Genomic DNA, 19,076 nt, shown 5'->3' with positions numbered 1-19,076 from the left:
CGCTCCCCACCTCAATAAAAAAAAAAATGAAACAAAAAAAAAAAAAAATGGTCCCTGGTGCCTAGAGGTTTCTGCCCCCCCTGGGGGCAGAAAAGGCCTTTTCAAAAAAATGCCCCCCCTGGGAGCGACCCTTGCCCAAGGGGTCGCTCCCTTTTGTCAATTTCTACGAAAAAAAAAAAAATCCCTGGTGTCTAGTGGGGTTTCAAAAACCGGATTGCAAGCAATCCGGCTTTTGAAACCCTCGGAGGGACTTCAAAGGGAAGGAAATACTTTTCCTTCCCTTTGAAGCCCCTCCGGGCCTCCCAAGAGATTGAAAAAGAAATGCTTTTGCATTTCTTTTTCAATCGCGCTGGAAGCAGAGCTTCCAGCGCGACGAGGGAGGCCCCTGTGACACATCAGCGCGCGCGCGCGCGCTGACGTCACAGGGGGGGGTGGGGGGGGTCGGGGGTGGAAGGGGAAGGTCTTCCCCTTCCATCCCCGACTTGGGGGGAGAAGGGGGGTGCACGGGGGGCGCGCTAGCGCGCCCCCAAGTTCCCCTGTGCCATGGACGAGATGATCTCGTCCAAGGCACAGGGGAACTGTAGCCTTGGACGAGATCATCTCGTCCAAGGCACAGAAGAGGTTAAATAATGACGGGCCAACATGGCCCACGTTTGCCATGTACACACCACATCCTGAAGTGCAGGCTATGCATATAGCAGACATATGCACACTATATATTCAGCTAGTAGCAATGTATAGATGAATAATTCAGTTTGTAATGCAGACTCTGAACACAGCCCCAGCAAGGGCTGCTCCAGCTTTGCATCAATTGGCAGTTACAGAAATTAACCCCCAAAGAGTACAGTCAATAATGGGCAACGTACCCATGGAATGGGAAAATATTTCATTCTGGATAGCACAAAAAACGAATCAGCTGGAAGCAGTGTTTCCCCATACGGGACCCCAAGATAAACATAGAATTCTCAATATGTGCTTGCCATTCTGAATGGTTCCTTCACTAGAAGACTGCGCTACTTAAAGGTACAGACAATTTAGACAAAAACACATGGTGCTCTGACACTTGCCAACTTACCGGAAATGTGAAAACAAATTCAAAATGAACACGGGGCAGCCCTGGCCCTAGACTTGGGGATGAAACTGATAGGTAACTTCAACACAGTCTCCTCAATTATTTTAAGCAATGTTGAAGGGGAAGCAGCGGCATTGGCCATTTGCCAACGCCTCTGAGAGGTTCCTCAACAGAACCAGGAGTGCAAGCTGCCAAAGATTTTCTCTGAAACCTATACTAGTATAGGTTGGTGTTAGAAATTGGTTCTCTTGTTGGCAGAGGTATACACCCTTGTCCAAGTAGGGACCACAATCCGAGTCAGGGTAAGTCACAACACAATCCAAATTATCCCATGCTCCCCCTACAGTAGCTTGGCACAGAGCAGGCAGGCTTAACTTAGAAGGCAATATGTAAAGTATTTGTGCAAAACCTCATATAGTAACACAGTGAAAACATCACAAAAAGTGTTCCACACCAGTTTAGAAAAATAGATAATATTTATCTGAATAAAATAAAATCAAAACAATAAAAATCCAATGTACACAAGTTGAGATATCACTTTTTAAAGGTTTAAAAGAGTCTTAATCCTTAAAAATCAGTGGTTGTATCATTGTAACACACAGAACCTGTGATGCATAAAAAATAAGGATGATGCACTGGGGCCCCAGAGGAGGAGATTTATTAAAAAATAAGGCAGCGCGTTGGATTTTCCAGTGCAGCACATATTATGCGACACTTCCACGCTGCAAGGTGATGCGTCGATTTCCAGGAACGCAGCCTTGGTTCCTCACTGAGATGCGGGGACATTTTTACACCCAGGGATGATGCATTGAAAATCCTAGACGCACTGGTAGAAGGAGCAGGCGCTGTGGCGATTTTTCCACCGCGAGGCGGCACTGCGTCGATTTCTGCAGGCGCTGGGTCAATTTTCTGCTGCACAGGGATTTTCTTCTCTGGGGTGAAGTCTTTCGGCCCAGACACTTCAGAACAGAAGGCAAGCTCAATCCAAGCCTTTGGAGAGTACTTGTGGGGAAGGCAGAGTCCTTCCAGCAGAGTCAGAGGCCGGTTGGTAGCAGGGCAACAAGCAGGTCAGCAGTCCTTCTCAGCAAAGGCATCCAGATGAGTCCTTTGGGCAGCCAAGCAGTCCCTCTGACAGAGTCCAGGTGTAGATCCAGAAGTGTCTGATTTGGTGGGGTCGGAGACCCAGAATATATACACCCAAAAGTGCCATTGAAGTGGGGGAAACATCAAAGAGTGGTTTTGAAGTGCACAAGTTCCCTTTTCAGCCCAGTCCTGTCTGCCAGGATCCCTGTGAGGGTTATCAGTCCTTTGTGTGAGGGCAGGCCACTGGCCTTTGAAGTGTAAGAGAGAGCCCCTCCACCCTTCTTGCCTGGGGAGACCCATTCAGTATGCAGGTGAATGCAGGTGTGACTGAGTGTCCTGTGTTTATGGCTCTCTAGGTGGAATGCACAAGGGTGGCTTTCAACCAGCACAGACCAGACATGGATTGGAGACAGGCTGTAAGGCACAGATGGCATAAAGTGCACAGAAATGCCCAATTTCTAAAAGTGGCATTTCTAAAATAGTAATATTAAATCCAACTTCACCAGAAAGCAGGATCTTCTATTACCATTCTGGCCATACAAAACATGGCAGGGCTACTCCTTCCAGATCAGAATCTACCACCTAAAAGAATATGAGGGCAGTTCTAAAGCTGGTCTATGAGAGGAGTAGGCCTCACAGTAGTGGAAAATGAAGTTGTGAGTTTTTCACTACCAGGACATGTAAAACACATAGGTACATGTCCTGCATTTTACTTACATAGCACCCTGCCCTATGGGTTACCTAGGGCCTGCCTTAGCGGTGACCTATATGTAGGAAAAGGGGAGGTTAAGGCTTGGCAAGTCGTTTTAAATGCCAGGTCGAAGTGGCAGTGAAACTGCACACACAGGCCTTGCAATGGCAGGCCAGAGACATAGTTAAGGAGCAACTTATGTGGGTGGCACAATCAGTGCTGCAGGCCCACTAGTAACATTTAATTTACGGGCCATGGGCACATGTAGTGCACTTTACTAGGGACTTACAGGTAAATTAAATATGCCATTTGGGTAGGTACCAATGTCACCATGTTTAGGGGAGAGAGCACATGCACTTTAGCACTGGTCAGCAGGGGTAAAGTGCGGAGAGTCCTAAAACTAGCAGGGTCAGAGAAATGGAGAGAGGCAGGCAAAAAAGTTGGGGGATGACCACCCTAAGGCTGACAGGTCTAACATGTGTCCTCCCAGCTGAAAGTGAGGAGAGCTACCCAACCCCTTGTGAGCTCTCATCACTAGGGCGGAAGAATCTAGAGAGACCATCAGCATTGGGGTGGCCAGTTCCCGGGTGATGCTCCACCATAAAGTCCATACCCAGTAGGGAGATGGACCACCTCAAGAGTTTAGGATTTTCACCCCTTATCTGCATGAGCCATGTGAGGAGCTTGTGGTCTGTCTTAACCCGGATGTGAGTCTCAAACAGGTATGGTCTCAGCTTCTTCAGTGCCCAGACCACAGCAAATGCTTCTTTTTCAGTGGCACTACACTTCGGTTTCCGTGGAAGTAACCTTCCGCTAATGAAGGCTACAGGTTGGTCTAGGCCCTCCTCATTCAGCTGTGCTAAGACTGCCCCTGTGCTATGCTCTGAAGCAGTGTCTGCACTATGAGCTATGAATTGCTTGGAGTAATCAGGGGCTGTGCACATGGCTACCTTGAGGGAATCAAAGGCTTTCTGACAAGCCTCTATCCAGATCACCAACCTGGGCTGCTTTTTAGAAGCCAGCTCAGTTGAGGGGGCAACAATTGTGCCATATCCCTTAACAAATCTTCTGTAGTAACCAGTAAGGCCTAGGAAGGCTCTCACATAGGTTTGGGTTTTAGGTGGTTGCTAAGCCATGAATGTTTCAATCTTGGCGTGGAGGGGCTGCACCTTGTTACCAACTACCAGATATCCCAACTACACCATGTAACCCTGCCCAATCTGGCACTTATTGCCCTTGATAGTCAGTCCTGCCTGTTGCAGGGCCTGGAGCACCTCTTGGAGGCAAAGCAGGTGTTCCTCCCATCTGGCACTGTAGACGGCAATGTCGTCTAAGTAGACAGCACAGTATGCCTCTTTACCAGCCAGGACCTTGTTCACCAACCGTTGGAAGGTAGCAGGGGCATTCTTCAAGCCAAAGGGCATCGTCCAGAATTGGTGATGTCCCTCAGGAGTTGAGAATGCTGGTCTCTCCTTTGTCCCCTCAGTCAAGGCGATCTGCCAGTACCCTGATGTCATATCAAAGGTACTGAGGAATTTGGCAGCGCCTAGCCTGTCAATTAGCTCATCAGATCTGGGGATGGGGTGTGCATCAGTCTTTGTGACAGAATTGACACCTCTGTAGCCCACACAGAACTGAAGTTCTGGATTGGTGTCCAGTAGGGCAGTCTTTGGTACCAGTACCTCAGGGCTGGACCAGGGATAGTTAGAGGTTTCAATCACTCCTAAAGCCAGCATTTTGGCAACTTCCTCCTTGATGTTGGCTTTCACTCTGTCTCACAACCTGTAAATGTTGTTCTTTACAAGGGAGCTGTCTCCTGTGTCAATGTCATGGACGCACAGATATGTGAGTCCAGGGGTGAAGGAAAACAGGGAGGAAAACTGTCCCAGTAACTGGTAACAGTCACTGCGCTGGTCTAGGGTCAGGGAGTCAGAGAGATTGACACCTTCCACTGACCCATCACTTTCCTTTGCAGAGAGGAGGTCAGGGAGAGGTTCACTCTCCTCCTCCACACCCTCTTCTGTCACAAGGTGCATGCTCACTTCAGACCTCTCAAAGTGAGGCTTGAGCCTGTCTACATGGAGCACCCTTAGGGGGTCTCTAGGGGTCTGGAGGTCCACTAAATAAGTGCCCTCCCCCTTACGCTCCTTTATTTCATATGGACCAGTCCAGCGATCCTGGAGAGCTCTGGACTCTTCTGGCTTCATGACCCATACTTTTTTCACGTAGGTTCTCATTATCCTAATGAGACTATTGGATTAGGGCAGCAGAATCACCTGTACTGCAGGGGACTGAGTCTGATCCCACACCATGTGACACCTGTCAGCCTAGTCCGGGTTTGTACCAGCTAACTAGCAGTACCACATCTCCACCCAAGAGCAGGGATGATTGGGGCAACCGGGCGCATGACATACATGACTCCTCAGGGGAATTGTGGTCACTCAGATCTCATCCGGTTCTCTCAGGTACATTAGTTTCACATATGCGAGGACAATCAGAGGCAGAGTAAAGTTCAATAAGGTTTTATTGAAGTAACTGCATCTTAGATAATAACGCATGTATTGCAATAATTAGGATGACAAAACACAATAAGATTAAAATTGTGAGAAGGAGAGTAAAACAAAAGAATAACACTACCATACTGTCACTAAGGTTTGTAGGGATAGTTCCTACCTAAGCTTCATTAGAGCACAGCATGCTAATTCTGCCTTTCAGGTTCCCCCTGGAAAGACATCATCCCTCATTCCTGAGCATGAGGCTTGTAGAATACATAAGCAGCTGTAGCGAAGCAATCAGCAATCAGCACTCAGTCATGGTCATCTGTCTGGAAACTCCCTCTAACGTACATGGATCAAAGTAGTGTTTTTATAATAAAACATCTGAGGTTCCAAGAAAGGATCCCCACGTAAGAGTATGTATGTTTCTGTGAACATTGGAGACAAAGCGTACCACTTTTGCCGGCAACCTATCTTATGGCAGCCTTGAGAAAAGCACAGATTGAAAGAAATGTCTTGTGTAAGAACGCAGTGCTGACCTAGGCAAAGAACAGCTAGATAGAGAAAATAAAACAAGACCACAAATGTGGCTAATGTTAAAATAATATAACAAAGCTATATAAAATATATCTAGGTTAAAGTGCACAGGGACAGTCCTAGTTTGCTAAAATAACATGTATAAAACTATAGCTAAAATGGCTACACAACACCCTCCCCTTGCCGGTTCAAAGGTGGTTCAAAGCCTAACCTAATATCTATAAGCCACTATTTAAATGCATCTTAAAGCAAAATGTCAATGATGACAAATCAAAAGACACTTGAGCATATATTAAAAGGACAATTGAAAATATTAATTGTGGCGTCAAGACAAGCCGAATTTCGAAAGTCAGAGTCATTTGTAAAGTCGCCAATTGAATCCGGGATAATTGAAGATAAGAAATCTTCCACTTCGGCAGGTGATAAAGTAGGAAGTTTCTGGTCAAGGAAAACCAAGGAGCATTTGTGTCCCAAAGCCTGAGCTCCAGCCGAGGCAGCAGAATTCTGTGGTGTGCCCAACAGTGAGTTTAGATCTGCATGGTCCACAAAGGGCAACTCATAAACAGCTTCTTGTAGCAAACGCACCCTCAACGCGCATGTCCAGTAATGAGCCTTCAGCGAGAACATCAACAGATCAGCGTCCAATGAAAGCAAGCGCTGCGTAGAAAGATAAACTTTCAGTGCACATTCAAAAGATCACCAAAGGCACTGAAACACGGGCTGCACACAATGCAAAACTGGTCTGAATGACAGAGACCAGTCACACTCCAATCGCTCCAGGAAGGGTGCACCAAAGTACTGCATCATGCATTCATGACACAGCTGCGCTGGTGGAAGCGCTTTCAGTCCTCCTTCTAGTAAAGGGACAGCCATTGCACAGAAAAAGTAGCAACAGCAAAATGTCACCCATTATAGTCAAAGTTATCAGAAATCCCCCGAAAATACATGAAAATATTGAATGTATGGCTGAAGGTATTAAGCCAAATATATAGGAGAAGGTCTGAACAAAACCAGAACCTTCAACCTTAAAGAAATGTGTGATTCCAGTACTACTGGCCACGTTAAATAACCGACCCACGAGTTCACCAAAGTGTCTCGGAAAGTTAGTACTTAAAAAGCACTGTATCTCTGCGGACGACTTCGCAACCTGGAGCGCATAGGTCTCGCGTGCAGAAATAATCGCCACATGTTTTTGAAACAATAAAGCCTTGAGTCTGCTCAACTTGTCAAAATTCACATTTGAAGTAGCGATATGAGGCCAAATCTCAGATACTTCCCTCTGTCGTGTAAGAGGAAAAAGTAAATTCCTGCAGTATGTAACAATTTTGGAGACCGAAATTACATAAACTATTCCGGCTCGCATCCCACAACAGCTCTCACTATTAAGGAGCCCATAGCTGCCATTTGAGAGCACCTGGAAGGCATGTCTAATCAAGGGGACTGGGACTCCCTTCAGATAACAAGCCAAGTTTGCTGCCGAAGCGTTACACGCCCGTGCAAGGACAGCTGTTTCCAAACCATCAAATGGCTGACAGAAGTCTTGCATTCACTGCCGCTCAGAAAGATCTCTTTCATGCCACTCATGCATTTGTACGAGAAAGGTAGCTCCCTCACCTCGTGTATGTAACTATCTCCTAGCCTTTCATATCTACCCACTGGAATGTGTTTTAAGCAAGTTGTGAATTAAAGTGTTGAAATAGGCAGATTGATGACCCCATGTATTAACCAAGCAGCAGATGGTATTTCAGCCACAGTGAAAGACAACTTTTCTAATTTTTCAATATTTAACATGACATAAGTTGCTTCATTCTTAGCCAATAGTTGTTGTTGTCACGTTTAATTAAATGTAATATATCTGTCCCTCGCGCTAATGTGTTGCCAGCGAAAGCGACCTGGTTTCAGTGTTTGTAGTGTCCAACCTAACTGCATAATGGATCTTAGTTGACTCTGTCCATAGTGTAAAGAGGACATGTCGCATTGTACTATGTCTATTGCTGAGGAAACGATGTTGTTTAAGATGTATATTTGGTTGGACAGGGTATTAATCCAATTATCTTCAACAGCTAATGCCTTTTGTAAATTTTCCTGATCTATTTGCCTTAACCTGGTGGCGGCTTCTTGTTGAGAAAGCTTCCAAATTTCACTATAGACTGCATGTAAGAAGCGCTTTCTGTGCTGTTTTCTGGGGCCTAACAGGAAATCCTGTCAATAAGTATTTATTAGGCAGGAGACTGAGGTGATCTTTAACAGCATCTAGTGAGAAACTACACTGTATGTCGTCACTATACCTGCGTGTTCAGATGACAGATAGCAAGGGTCAGGCCTACTTGTTTTAAACCCCCCCTGTGGAGTTTACAAAACGTTTATGACACCCATTGGTATCTATTGGCCACAATAACCACCCACCAGGATGTGAAAGTGAAGCATTAAATGTGGCATTTTGGACCCATTCATCCAGCTGATCTTGTGTTGTATTGATAAACTTTTGTCATTTGTAAAAGTTTGCAGGGGCAGGAATACTATGCACATTTAAATCCTTAATTTTTGCTAAGCCTAAACAACTTGTCTGTTGTACAGTTTAATTTAAAAATATCATTTGAACAGGTATCAGGCATGCTCTAAATAATGCTTCCTTTCCCCTTATTTGGCAATTTTTCATTCCTCATACACTTTTTAAGTAAATCGACTTCTACCAAAATTCGTAGCCTTCTATAGCCAACCAGGAAACAAAGGAATCCGAATAAATTAATTTTGTATCTGTCAATATATATGGACATTTTCCATAAATGGCAATTTGAAATAATATGACAGCATTTTTAACATCGTGCCCTGAAAATATGTACATTTTTCAGAGTATGTTTTAGAACTTCCTTGTGGAGTAGTTTGACAATGTTCACATTGTGTGTAGTTAAAAATAGTCTTTGGGGTACTTGCTCTGTAAATGAAATGGTGTTCATAATAATTATCACAGAAGATGTCTCCATAATTTTCTTTGGGTTGATAAACATCCTCACTTTCAAATACAATAAAATACTGCAACTCAGTCATCATAGAATCAACTGTTTTCACATTGCAATCATCAGAAACAACTCTGGGTATTATTACATAATTCATAGAAAGTTTGAACACATATGGTATTTGATTGACCTCCGTCGGACCATATATATCAAATGTGACTTTATCCCAAACAATCCCATCAGGAATTGGTATAGCGGAAATGTTCACGTGAGACAGGTCTCTGCGAACCTTGTGAGAAGAGAAATGTGGTTTCAGGACCTCATCCACCAGTTCAACTGTTGACCGTTCAGGAAGATAATGACCATGTATTAGTAGAAAGAAAGTCATAAGAAAGCAAATCCAAAAGAGGAAATGAAAGCTAATATAGTGAAGGAATAGTTCCATGGGAGAACAAAGTAATTTGTTTTGAGCCAAATTATCAGCTTACGTCTTTTTGACAGTTCGAATGCAGAAGAGGCAGAAAGTGTCAGTGATGTCAGCAACGTATCCAGAAGCAGTTTGTGCAAAAACTGGAGCTGTATTCTGGCAGGGAACTGGCAGAAATCTCCTGCGGCGGGTCGTAATAGACGATGCCATCCATTTGTGTAGAATTTGAGAATGATCGATCAACATTTTCCGTGTTGCTTGTTGTAAAGGATACTAGTGGATCTAATGAAACATCATTTTCTACCCTCCCCAAGCTCAGAGAGAGGTCAGCGTTGCTGTCTAAAACTTATCTAGGGACATCTTGACGAGTAGTGAGAGGGATTTGGGTACTACTGGTTGTTTCTCTTGGTCTGCTGTGCAGAATCCGCCACATGGTGTAACTTGACATCGTGGATGGAGAAAAAGTGGTTTTCTTTAGAAACAGGCAGCGGTAGTAGAATAACAGTTCTGGTACCGTGTATCCCCAGGACTGGAACCGGTGCATGATAAGAAGGACCAAACTCCTTTCTCACAGCAACTTTTTCACATACTAGATCTCCAACCTTTGGAATCCAGCCGGTAGATGTTATTGGTACATCCTTAATTCTTAAGGCGGCAGCACCGGCAGAAGTGTTGTCATCACTGAACTGTTGTAATTCCTGCAAGACAGTGACATGTTCATTTATGTCAAAGGGTGTTTCTGTCGCCTCCAGCACCAGGACCATAAAGATCTGGAACATACATTTGAATTCCAAACAGGCACTCATATGAAGTACGACTCCCCAGGGACCTTCTAGGCAGATTATTAAGTGGTCTCTGGACTCCATACAGGTGATTAAGCCAACTACGACCCTTACCTAGTACTCTGGCTGTTAAGGATTGCTTTAAATCTCGGTTTCGTCGCTCCACGATAATATTTCTCTTGGGATGAATTGGAGATGAGTAATGGAGTTGGACCCCTAATGAAGCCATGGTGTCCCTGAATGCCCTTGAGGCGAAAGCAGGGCCCTGGTCTGAGTGGAAAGTCGCAAACCCATATGTGCGGATAAAGACTTGCAATTCTTTAATAACAGTCCAAGCGTCAGCCGACTGTTGTGGCCACACCCACAAAAATCTGGAGCAGAAGTCAACAGCAACTAAGATGTATGTGTATGCACTTTTAGGTGTCAAAGGACCGCAGTGGTCCAGGTACACACATTGCAATGGTTTGTTAGAAATTAGGAGGGGTGTCTGCAGTGGGAGTTTAAAAGTGGACCCCTTAATTTATTGGCAGATATCACGACAAAAGACGTACTGCTTGGTCTGTTTGTATAGACCTGGCCACCAATAACGAGCATGCAACAATGATATTGTAGCTGCCACACCAGCATGGGCAGATGCAACTCCCTCATGTGCTGCTTTGATCAACTGTGGTCTTAGGTTTTTACTGGAATCACAAATTCCCACGCCTGGTATGTTTACTTCTGCGTCAAGCATGCCTCCCATCCGGTAGAAATAGTTGGTGGGATATCCTTTAGGTAAAGGTGTGCCATCAGCCAAAGCTTTCACAGCAGCCAGTATTTCATCGTCCGGTTTCATCCTAGAACGAGCTACTACAGCAACAGAAACCGTAGCTACTGCTGATTTGGCTGCTTCATCAGCCAGTGTATTGCCAGCAACATGTATTCCAACGCGCTGGTGTTCAAGTGTATGTACAACATGGACATTTGGTAGCGTTTCCTTCAGATCCGCTACTTTCCCCCACAGAAGTCTGTGTTTGATGGTGTTACCTTTGGAATCTCTGAACCCATTCTGGCACCAGTAATGCAGGTATTTATTGAAGGACTGGACACAATAGTACGAATCACAGACAATCAGTGTTAGCTGTTCAGGATCCGTATGTTCCAGTGCCATCACCAGAGCCTTTAGCTCTGCTGGTTGTGCAGTGCAATCCCCTAGGGTTTGCGTAGAGGTATGTTGTGGATAGAATTTACTACCCCCCATATTGCCGCTTACGATTGCGCAAGCAGCGGAGTATTGATGCTTTGTGCCTTTAGCCGGTTGTGCTGAGCCATCTGTGTACATGACTCTTTGATATTGACCAATAGGTCATGTATTTGCTGGAACTGGGTATTCTAGTTCATATTGCAAAAATTCTTGGGTCCAGAATTTACTGGAAAAGTCAGGACGCATCAAGTCATATAAGGGTTTGATGCATGATGCATAATCTGAAATGTATGTTCTGCCAAAATTTTGAAAACCCAATAGTGATTGGAGTTTTTTAATGGTATTTGGAGGTTGTAACTGTGCGCATTTTTCTAAGAATTGTGGTGCTAGGCTCTTTCCTTCATTGATAATTCATATCCCAGAAACAGGACACCATGGAAGGCTATTTTTGTTTTTTGGAAGTTGAATTTACAACCGAATTCAGCAAATCCTACAACAATGCAGGCTACCCGTCTTAGATGTTGCAGTAATTCATCGTCCGTAAGGTAGATATCTTCTACGTAGGACAATACTTCAGGGTCAGTGTCATGCAATATTGAAGTTACACGATCTGCGAACAGCCCTGGACTGTTCTTGTGCCCCTGTGGTAAACAACAGATTTTTTTCTGGGAGCCTAGTGCGCTGAAACTTGTTAGGCCTCTACTCTCAAGTGCTATATTTAGTCAGAAAAAGCCATTGGAAATATTCAATGTTGTTTTGTATTTTTTGCACACTATATTGTACATAAGTGCTGTGCTATGAGATTTCTGTATACCATATGTATGTATATGACTATTTAAGTGTCTGTAGTCTAAGACTATTCTGTATGAATGGTACGATTTAGCTACAGGGAATACAAAAATTATTTATTTGGGAGACACAAGGTTTGATTACACTCTGGTACTCTAGTTGTGTGAGGATAAAAAAAATTCTAGCTTACGCGTCAAGAATTTTAAATTCTATTAAGGACACGGAGGCGAGGATTATGCTTTCTCTTTCTTTTACTGTTCCAAACAGCAGCCAATCATATAACAGTATACAAAAAAACTTCAATACCCATGATACCCATAGTAATGTCACATGGTCCAATAATATCTCAGGACCTATCCACATAAAAGCCATGACCTCAACAGTTACTTCCTCTTTCTTTGAAACAGTCAGATAATAACCAAATGCGAAAGGAAACAAAACTCCTTACAGTTTAAAAGTCCAAGGTAAAAAACCCTTCTGTAGTCCAACAACAGGTCTCAACTCCAATACGATCAGAAGCAACTTCTACTTCAAACGGTTCCTCCCGAACAAGAAGTCCGAACAGAGTCTTCCATCAGCACAACAGAAAAAAGTCCAAGAATCACGGATTCTTCTGATCCGTTCCTGAAGAAGATAAAAAATTGCAAGTAATATCTTTGCTGGAAAAATCATTATATTAACATTATAATCTAGGGCGGGAAAGAAAAATACATAACAACATATCCTTTAAATGACATTAATTATATTAAATAATACTTCATTGTTGTATACCATAATAAGGGTGGGATAATCCTCGCCTCTGTGTCCTTAATAGAATTGAAAATTCTTGACACGTAAGCTAGAATTTTTTTTATTCTATGTCAGGACTGGAGGCTCCGATTATGCTTGTTTAAAGCTGATCAACCACCATGGTCGCCACATCCACTACTGGTTTGTGATAACATTTTCTAAACGTAGATTCTGAAGACCAATCTGCTGCTCTCATAATGTCCTCTAACCGAGAACCTAGAGCGCAGGTCTTGGACGCCATAGCCCCTCTAGCTGAATGAGCACCATACTTAGAGGTGTCTATCCCAGCTTCGTTCATCAACCACCTTATCCATATAGCCAAAGTGGCAACGGAGACAGGTTTAAAAGGTTTTTGCAAAGAAATCAACAATTGACCTTTATCATCTTGTCTAATGTCAACAGTAGCAACTTCATAATCCGTTGATTATCTGGAAAGCTAGGATATGTTACCCACCTGCAATTGGTCTTTGTTCTTCTGGTAATATTAAATGTAACTCCATCTGGCGAATAACTTCTGCCCGCTAAATCCAAAGCTCTAACGTCTGAAACACGTTTACAAGAAATAAGGCAAAGTAACATGGTGAGTTTTGCCAAAATTTGTTTCCTAGACAAATAACGTTTGGAAGGCCATTTGTCCAAAAACTTTAAAATTACATCAACTTCCCAAAGGGAAGTATATCTAGATTGAGGAGGAGACGTCATACAAATCCCTTTCATCACCTTACAGATAAGAGGATGCTCCCCTACTGGTTTACCTTCTACCTGAGAATGACCTGCAGAAATAGCTGACCTAAAATTATTCACGGTACGATAGGCAAGACCAGAACTCGCAAGTTCTGCCAGAAAGTTCACAATCATATCAACATCCGACCCCATGGGATCGATACTTCGTCCATCACACCAACTGGCCCATCTCCGCCAGGCTGAAGTATACCGCTTATGGGTGCCTGAAAAACAGGCTTGCTTGATGAAATCTGCAGCTTGCTGCAAAATGCCTGGGGAACTCCATCTTGCCCTGAAACCATCCAAACCATCAGCCAAAATTGGTTAGACAGAACCAAGGGATGTTGAAGGCGCTCCGGACTCATCAGCAGATTCCGACGAGGCGGAATGAGAAGAGGAGGAAAGCAAACTAACTGCAGAGCTACAGGGAGCCAAGGTTGAGCCCTCCAGAGAGGGGTTAGAAGCACAATCTCTACTTTCTGTCTTCTCACCTGTGCTAACACCCTGGGAATCATCACAAATGGTGGAAATGCATATCCCTGAAACTGGCTCCAATCCTGAAGAAAGGCATCTGTCGCCAGTGCCATTGGATCTGGACGCCAGCTGAAGAAAACCGGAATCTGGCAATTGAGGCGTGAGGCAAAAAGATCTATGTCGCAAGGACCCAGTTCCAGAATAATCTGGTGAAAAAGATCATGATTCAACCTCCAATCACTGGCATCCCTCAAATATCTGTAGTTCCAGTCCGCAATTGTGTTCTGGGTCCCTGGGAGATACACTGCCATGACACTCAATCAGTGAAGAAGGCAGTAATGCCAAAATTCCTTTGCTATCTCCGCCAACATTTTGGACTGAGTTCCCCCCAGCTTGTTGACATATCTCACTGCCGATATGTTGTCCATCCTTAGCAATATACAAAAATCCCCCTGTAGGGGAGAGAGACTCTTTATGGCAAAGGAACCCGCTAATAGTTCCAGACAATTGATGTGAAGCCTCAGCTCCGCCTGAGACCAGTGACCTCCTGTCGTAATTGGACCACAACGAGCTCCCCAGCCCCACTGGCTGGCATCTGATTCTATTATTATGTCCGGGAGAGAACCGAATATGGCTCTGCCGTTCCAGGCCTCCATATGGTTCAACCACCAAAGAATTTCTGACCGAACCTCCTCAGTTAAGGGGATCTGTTCCGAGTAGGAAAGGCCCGGGCGCAGATGTTGAATGTTGAAGAGGATCCGGAAAATGGCTTGAATTGAAGAAGACAGAAGCCCCACTATCCTGGCAATGGCCCTCAATGACACTGTCCGTTTTGCCAAAGCTGACCTCAACTTCCGTTTGATATTGCGAATCTTGGGAGAGGGAAGAATGAGCTGAGCTCGCACTGAATCTATTTGAAAACCCAGAAAATCTATCAACTGAGAGGGATTCAACAATGACTTCTGCGCATTGATGATGAATCCCAGATCCTGTAACAGCTGAATAGTCAATGACAAATGACTCCGGAGAGTCTGAGGGTCCTGAGCCATCAGTAAGATGTCATCCAGGTAGATTAGCAATCGAACCCCTTTGGCCCGAAGCGACTCTACTACTGGTCTCAACAGTTTTGTGAAGCACCAAGGGGCAGATGACAGGCCAAATGGAAGAACTTTGAACTCTAGACACTGACCCCTCCACAGAAATTGCAGGAATCGTCTGTGATGTGCAAAAATCGGAATTGACATGTAAGCGTCCTTCAGATCTAGACGAACCATCCAATCCCCTTCCAAAAGAATGTCCTTCAACATATGAATCCCTTCCATTTTGAAGTGTCTGTATAAAATCCAGCCATTGAACTCTTTGAGATTTAAAACAAGGCGGTGACCTCCCCCTTTCTTGTCCACCAGAAAAATAGGCCTGATGAAACCTCTTGGATGAGGGGACGAAAACTCCACAGCTCCTTTGTCCAGCAGAGATTGCACTTCTTGATCTATAGTGGACAGATCTGCTAGGAAAAAATACATTGGGTCGGGTGGATGAAGTTGTTTCGGGGTACTGAAAAACTCCAGTCTGAAACCCTTCACTGTTTGGAGAACCCAAGGATCTCCTGAAATCAGTTTCCAATTGTGAAGGAATGAACTGACCCTGCCCCTCAAAGTCACTTGAGAAGAGGGAATAACACTTACCAGAATATCCTGCATCCTGGATTGCACATTGTTGTCCCCTTCTGGGACCCCTGCGGAATCTGGCACGCCCACCATGAGAACGGGTGGGGTAGAAGGTGGTCTCCGCAGGTTCTCCATACCAGCCTCCTCCACCTCGTGGGTAGTAAACTTGCGGGCTTGAGAAGGCTCCTCGGCCGGGCATACGCCCTCCGTAACAACCGGCCCTGAGAAAAAGGCTGCGCTTTAAGACCTTTTTGAGGGACCTCTGGGCTTTGTCGAGGTAAGAATAGCTAGAGCAAAATCTAGAAAGTTCCTTAACAAAGGGGTTTCCAAAAAACAGGCCATCCGCCGCTGGACCTGCTTCGGAGGTAGCCAAATCATTGAGTTTAGAGTCAATGCGCATCAAAAAAGTCCGTCTGCGTTTGGTAGAAATAGCACAGTTGGTATTGCCCAGTTGGCAGATAGCTCTTTGTGCCCATCCAATAAGTATATCAGTGTCTACCGCCATACCAGATGCCTTAGAATGGAAGGCTAACTCAAGAATTTTAGTGAGTGGGCCAGACATATCGAAAAGTTTATCTTGGCAAGAACGCCAAGCTCTATCTAAACCCTTTTTTGGGTCCTTAGAAATGTTTTTCATAAACGTCACCATAGTGGGATCCACTTCAGGTGTGACCGCCAACTTCCCATCTAAATCAGGTCTGGGACATTTGGCTCGAAGACGAGCACGAACCTCTTTGTCGAAACTTTTACGCAAATGGGATTGTACGTAAGTGGCCACCTCAGGAGGAGGCACCCAGTTAGATGCCCTAGGGTGAACTATATCAGTGGGGTCAAAATCTAGAACCTTGGGAGGAGACGCATGTCTTTTGGATTTTCTGCTGGGCCCTGGCACATCTGAATCATCTGAGTCAGAAGAGGCGTCGTTATTAGAGGATGAAGGAGTTTCAGCATCTGTTTTATTGCAATAAGAGTGTTCGCCTGTTGTTTTGCAGTGTAATTTTTCAAAGGCAGCAGCCTGATCAGAAGGGGTTGTGGAAGTACTTTGATTCCCCTTGTCCTTGGGTTTAGGATGATCAGAAGGGGCAGGGAGTCCCGGCATCCAACCTTGATTACGGGCATAATCAAGTAACTGACCCGAAAAAGGACCTAATGCCTTCACTAGAGCGTCATTAACAGATTGCTGTACCCTAGTGTCAAGGGCTTTGACCAGATTAATTTCCAGCTGGTCAAAATTATCTTCAGGATAATAACCTGATTCCTCACCCTCCCATTGGGCCATTCTCGTGAAACAAGAATAATTCACTCTACAAAGAAATTTCAATCAGGAGTTCAAAGGGGGAGTGCAAAAACCCCTGCCAGGCCAAATACACGTTTCCAATAGAGTGTGGCGGGAGCAGCCTGGGTAAAAAAGGCCCTCTAGGCAGAGCCTATTTGAATTTGTACAACCCTTAGCACAGCTGTAGGGCATCCGGGGAGCACAGTATGGGGCCACAACGAAGAGGCAGCAAGCACTGTCATGTTGCAGATGCGAGTCGCCTCTCCCTGAAAGTGAAAGGGAAAAAAGCCAGCTCGCACGAGCGACACGACGCGATCACCGAAACAGAAAAAGGACTACGCGATCAGCGCGTAGTCCGCTCCCACTCCACAGGAATCAAATTCAACCATACGGCGCGAATAACAAGAAAACACACGCGTGCTGAAAGCGCTACACAAATGACAGTACTAAAGATCCTGCACAAAGTCAAAACGCATATAAATAGCAAGGAAATATGAGGAGGACTGTTTCAAAGAAAGAGGAAGTGACTGTCGAGGTCATGGCTTTATGTGGATAGGTCCTGAGATATTATTGGATCCTGTGACATTACTATGGGTATCATGGGTACTGAAGTTTTTTTGTTTACTGTTATATGATTGGCTGCTGTTTGGAACAGTAAAAGAAAGAGAAAGCATAATCGGAGCCTCCGGTCCTGACATAGAATTTCTCTCACAGGTGCTTTAGCATCATGTTTTATTGGGTAATGGGGTTGAGGTTGGGGTTGATTGTTTATTGGAATTACATGATAGGGGGAATCTTTATCCCATCATACGTGGTTGCAGTATAACGCGGGTGCCGGCTCCAATGTCCAATCAATGGCAAAGGATTCTACGAACTCGTCGAGAACAAGAGGCGAGAAAGAAGGTATGATAACATCTTCCCCATATGGGCAAGTACGGACAAATTCAGGTGCCAATCCTTTTCGGCCAATAAAATATCATAAATGTTGATGACATGGTCCAAAACTATTGCGTCAATTGGGCTTCAATGTCTCCTTCTAACTGTATCGTTGTTTTGTAGACCCTGTCAGGCATGGAGACCGCAGTTTCAACTTGTAAGAACTCATCAGTTGCTTTCACCTCCAGATGCTTTTGAAGATTCCGGTGAACTATTGTGACATCTACTGCGATGTCTAGTAGAGCTAGTGCCAAAGTCTTGTTCCTCAATAGTTCCCTCTTGTAGGAAGTTGGCTCTGTATGTACTATTTCAAAGTAAGAAATAGCATGCACAGAGTCCAAGGATTCCCCTTAGAGGTAAGATAGTGGCAAAAAAGAGATAATTCTAATGCTCTATTTTGTGTTAGTGTGGTCGAGCAGTAGGCTTATCAGAGGGTAGTGTTAAGCATTTTTTGTACACACACAGGCAATAAATGAGGAACGCACACTCAAAAACAATTCCAGGCCAATAGGTTTTTATATAGAAAAATATATTTTCTTAGTTTATTTTAAGAACCACAGGTTCAAGATTTACAAACAATACTTTAATGAAAGGTATTTCACTCAGGTATCTTAGGAACTTTGAATCATCACAATAGCATGTACAGTTTTGGCAAAAATGGCAATAAGCTTTTTTTAAATTGGACACAGTGCAAAATTCAACAGTTCCTGGGGGAGGTGTGTATTTGTTAGTTTCACAGGTAAGTAAAGCACTTACAGGGTTCAATGTTGGGTCCAAGATAGCCCACCATTGGGGGTTTAAGGCATCCCAAAAGTTACCACACCAGCAGCTCAGGGCCGGTCAGGTGCAGAGGTCAAAGTGGTGCCCAAAACACATAGGCTTCAATGGAAATAGGGGTGCCCCGGTTCCAGTCTGCCAGCAGATAAGTACCCGCGACTTCGGAGGGCAGACCAGGGGGGTTTTGTAGGGCACCGGGGGGGACACAGGCAGGCACAGAAAGTACGCCCTCAGCGGCACAAGGGCGGCCGGGTGCAGTGTGCAAACAGGCGTCGGGCTTGCAATAGGTTTCAATGGGAGACCCAGGGGTCTCTTCAGCGATGCAGGCAGGCAAGGGGGGGGGCTCCTAGAGGTAGTCACCACCTGGGCTAGGGAGCGGGCCTCCTGGTGGTCACTCCTGCACTGGAGTTCGGATCCT

The 19,076-nt window shown here is 44.7% G+C and overlaps 1 pseudogene; it reads left to right on the top strand.

The window, feature by feature from the left end:
• Positions 1-17,799: 17,799 nt before the first annotated feature.
• Positions 17,800-19,076, top strand: part of LOC138301499 (ribose-5-phosphate isomerase pseudogene) — a 45,364-nt pseudogene continuing 44,087 nt past the window's right edge.

Source organism: Pleurodeles waltl, chromosome 6, assembly GCF_031143425.1.
Source record: "Pleurodeles waltl isolate 20211129_DDA chromosome 6, aPleWal1.hap1.20221129, whole genome shotgun sequence".
Classification (NCBI taxonomy): domain Eukaryota; kingdom Metazoa; phylum Chordata; class Amphibia; order Caudata; family Salamandridae; genus Pleurodeles; species Pleurodeles waltl.
This window is presented reverse-complemented; position numbering and strand designations above follow the sequence as displayed.